Below are 4,775 nucleotides of genomic sequence, written 5' to 3' on the forward strand. Positions count from 1 at the left end.
CGCCCGGCTGGTACTCTTCTTTAGGAAAACCGCCGTTCCAGTACTGAGCTCCTAATTCCCCGCACAGGCCTTAGGCAGGAATACACGAATAGAGCAAAAGAAAAACAAAGGCACGCAAAACTTCAGGCCAGAAACAGCATGAGGCCCTGTCCTCCCTCCCTCTGCGCCAGCGCGGTGGTGGCCGCGTCGCCAATGTGGCGGGGGGAGGGGGGGGCGGGAGCGCGAATCTCTTCAAACGACGAAGGTCCCCACCGTGGGGCCTTGTTAATGCTCCTACTATGTTACAAACTTAAGCAGATGCCAGCCAGTAAAAAGTACCAAGAGTAGCAACAGCAGCAGTGAACAATTTTGGATCTAGGTCATAAAAACTATCCCACCAGGCAATGGTTAAGTACTTTACACCTCCCTTAATCTTCACAACAGCCCTCCAAGGTAGGCATTATACCCACTTTGCAGGTGTAGAAACCGAGGCTTGACTAAGGGAACGCTGCTGCTAAATCCACGTCTGAAGGCGGAAAGCTCAGTCTTCGGGGCTTCTCTACATTCATTCAAATTACACCATTACTTTCAAAAAGATAACTTTTGTTATCTGGAGGGACAAAAGTCAGATTTGCTTCATGGTCAGGATTCTTCTTTCTTTTTTTTTTTTTAATTCGGAGTCTCGCTCTGTCGCCCAGGCTGGAGTGCAGTGGCGCAATCACCGCTCACTGCAAGCTCCGCTTCCCAGGTTCACGCCATTCTCCTGCCTCAGCTTCCTGAGTAGCTGGGACCACACGCGCCCGCTGCCACGCCCCCGCTAATTTTTTGTATTTTTTAGTAGAGACGGGGTTTCACCGTGTTAGCCAGGATGGTCTCGATCTCCTGACTTCGTGATCCGCCCGCCTCGGCCTCCCAAAGTGCTGGGATTACAGGCTTGAGCCACGGCACCCGGCCAGTCAGGCTTCTTTAACAACTTGATTTTTGTTCAAGGTATCTGGGAAACGATTATTGTAGGGTTCAACACCATCCTCACCTGTGAGAAAGTTCTTTCCCTGTGTTTAATCTTAATTTTACCCCCCTGCTTCTGAGATTACAAGGCAGTCCCTTTATAGCAGTATTTCCAGCTGATCCCCTTTCACCGTGTTAGTCACTCCAAATTAACATTCCCTTGCAGGCTGAGCTCTGTCTTCCTTCTGGGCCTTTGCACATTCTATTCGTTGGCCTAGCATGCCTCCTCCACTGCTTCCAGTGAAGCAACCTTTCAAATCTACAAGGGAGGCCTTCCCCACAGCAGGTAGGAGAGGGGAGGGGGAGCATGTGCTGTTTGTGGTTTCTTACTCCATGCTTCTTGAGTTACTGGGCACCTATCCCTAATAGGGCACTTGTACATTCCGCTAAAAATGCCCCATTCGATCATTTAACAAAACTTTACTAAGCACCTAATTTTGAGGCAGATACTGTGTTAAGCACCCAGGATATGACACAAATAAGAGTGCCATCCTTTAGCTAGTCTGGTGGGGAAGATGGATGCCTCAGTAATCACAATTATCATGTATTTCTTGTTCATATATCTGCCTCTAGAATTGTCAAGCCATCTCCTCGGGGGCAGGCAGCATATTTTATATCCCTATTTCGCCTTCAGAGGGCTGGTTAGTTGAAAGAATAACAGACCACTCAGTAGGTATAACAAGGGCAAAACAATCGAAAGACAACTTCACAGGAGGTAACAAAATATCAAACATATGAAAAGGTCCTCAACCCCATCACATCAGAGAAATGCACAGTATAGCTACAGAGAGCTACTGTCCATTCACCAACAGACAGCATTAGCCAACTGATCAGACCAGTGGCAGCAAGGATGCAGAGCAGCTCCTAGTCACTACAGGAAACCAGTTTACCATTATCTAGAAAGGTCTGACTATACACACCCCAAGAAGTTCATAGTTGCATTATTCATAATGTCTGTAATAGCCCCCAAACTGGAAAAACCCAAATGTCCAGCAAAAGTAAAATGGATAAATAGTGGCATATGCCTATGATGGAATACGATACAGCAACAAAAATGAAAGATCTACACATGCAACAAGGTAGCTAATTATATAAATATGATACTGAGTGGGAAAAGTCATATGTATACTATATGGTCCCACTTACAGAAAGTCCCAAGCCAGGTAAAACCAAACTATAGTATGCTCTGCATAAAAGACAAAATGAGACCAGGCGCGGTGGCTCACACCTGTAATCCCAGCACTTTGGGAGGCCGAGGTGGGCAGATCACGAGGTCAGGAGATCAAGACCATCCTGGCCAACATGGTGAAACCCCGTCTCTACGAAAAATACAAAAAATTAGCTGGGCATGGTGGCGGGCGCCTGTAATCCCAGCTACTGCGGAGACTGAGGTGGGAGAATCGCTTGAACCAGGGAGTCGGACGTTGCAGTGAGCCAAGATCGTGCCACTGCACTCCAGCCTGGGGACAGAGCAAGACATCTGTCTCCAAAAAAAAAAAAAAAGACAAAATTGTGGTTAATTACTTCTAGGTAGAAAGGTGGGAGTTTTGACTGGGAAGAAATACTTTGGGTACTGGTGATGTTCTAGCTCTTGACTTGGGTAGTGGCTACATATGTTTGCTTTCCAATAATTTAATTATACATTTATGTTTTATTCACATTTCTGTATATATATGCTGTATTTCACAAATTTAAAAGCTAAAAACAAACAAGAACCACAACAAACTCTTGCTGTTGCAATTCCAGTCTACTTTCCCATGTTTTTTTTCCCTTCCTTTAAGTAACAGGAGTTATATCTTACCTCTGCTTTCTTGTCTTCAGGCAAGACAATCTGAAAGCCTTTAACCCTTCTTCAGAAATGATTCAGAAAAGCTTTAATCACAACTACTGTGTGAGGGAAGCTGGACCGCTGCTCCCCCCATCGCTTTTAATCTAACATAGGACACAGTGGCGAAGCAGTGACCTTTCCTCAACAGAAGGTCAGTTTATGCCTTGAAAGAACAACTCCTATTGTCATTTAATCTTAGCAGCTCAAGTAACTGCAGTCTTATTCATAAATGTTTTTTCTCCTCCTCCTCAGTAATAACTCCCCCAAGGTTGAGAGGTGGTGATGTCTTTTTTTTTTTTTTTAACTGTTCTATTGTAGGAACTTGACAAGTTGGATGAAGGTCTTTAAAAAAGTAAACAAAAGTAATAGGTTTATTTCAGAAAATACAGACCAGCAAACACAATAAAAATCACCCATTGTTAATTCATCATTCATCCATGCCTACCCTTTCAGCGGTTTCCCTGTAATCCCACCAACACTCAAAGGCACCGCCAACACATGGGGGGGGGGGTCAGTCCTCTCCCAAGGGAGGAGCTCTTCCTATAAAGAATGGCTCACCTCCCCAGGAGCCTGTGAAATGACCCCAGATGTGTCTATACCACCTAGGGTTACTTATAAAAACCACCTAAATGATTAAGAGTTACTGTCTAAAAATGAAGCACTCAGAAACTCAGTATTCTCAGAAGTCTGGCTTCCACATAGCTGTGCCAAGCTCTAGCTCCATAACTGCATTCAGGGGGTGAGACTTCCCCACTTACAGGAAAGGACATGCTATTATCAGGGTTCCTGAGTTGGTTTTGTTTTCCAATCCCTGCCATTTTTGCTTTTTAACTATAAGTAACTGTTAGTCTGGCTTAGTAATTGTTAATTTGGTTTGTTGTGGATCTTCTGTTTAACCTTACTGCGTGCAGGGATACATATTTACAACAGTCTTTTTTAGTCTATAATTTCCTATAACCAGACTTTACTACACATATGGGCTATATCCAATTGGAACGTCTATCTCCCTGTCTACTGTAAAGCAGATGTCTGCAAACTCCTTCAGTATTTGCTCATACAGTGATACTGGGACAGAAATGTACTGCATGTGAATATATCCTAAACAATCTGCAACATATTATCAAAGAAAGTAATAAATTACTCAGTTATTTTTAAGTACCAGGGCATCATTTTAGAATAACTCTTAGGAAATGCATAGCAAGCAATTCAGAGTTGCTAGGCACAAATTTATTGCCCTCCTTTTTTGTTACTGTTGTTTCTCCTCAATTCTTTATCATTGAGTTCTTTATTCCACTAAAACAGCTCCTAACAATCAACATTAATTTTCTTTTTTCTTTTTTTTTTTTTTTTTGAGACAGAGTCTTGCTCTGTTGCCCAGGTTGGAGTGCAGTGGCGTGATCTCAGCTCACCGCAACCTCTACCTCCCAGCTTTAACTGATTCTCCTGCCTCAGCCTCCCAAGTAGCTGGGACTACAGGCATGCGCCATCATGCCTGGCTAGTTTTTGTGTTTTTAGTAGAGGTGGGGTCTTGCCATGTTGGCCAGGCTGGTTGCAAACTCCTGACCTCAGGTGATCCATCTGCCTCGGCCTCTCAAAATGCTGGGATTACAGGCGTGAACCACTGCTCCCAGCTACAACTGGCTTTTGAAGTTACAAGAAAGCAAGAAATGTGGCCGGGTGCAGTGGCTCATGCCTGTAATCCCAGTGCTTTGGGAGGCTGAGGCGGGCAGATCAACTGAGGTCAGGAGTTCGAGACCAGCCTGACCAACATGCAGAAACTCCGTCTCTACTAAAAGTACAAAATTAGCCGGGCGTGGTGGCACATGCCTGTAATCCCAACTACTAGGGAGGCTGAGGCAGGAGAATCACTTGAACCTGGGAGGCGGAAGTTGCAGTGAGCCAAGATCGCGCCATTGCACTCCAGCCTGGGCAACAAGAGCAAAACTCCATCTCAAAAAAA

The sequence above is a fragment of the Theropithecus gelada genome, chromosome 1 (genome assembly GCF_003255815.1).
Source record: "Theropithecus gelada isolate Dixy chromosome 1, Tgel_1.0, whole genome shotgun sequence".
In the NCBI taxonomy this organism is placed as follows: domain Eukaryota; kingdom Metazoa; phylum Chordata; class Mammalia; order Primates; family Cercopithecidae; genus Theropithecus; species Theropithecus gelada.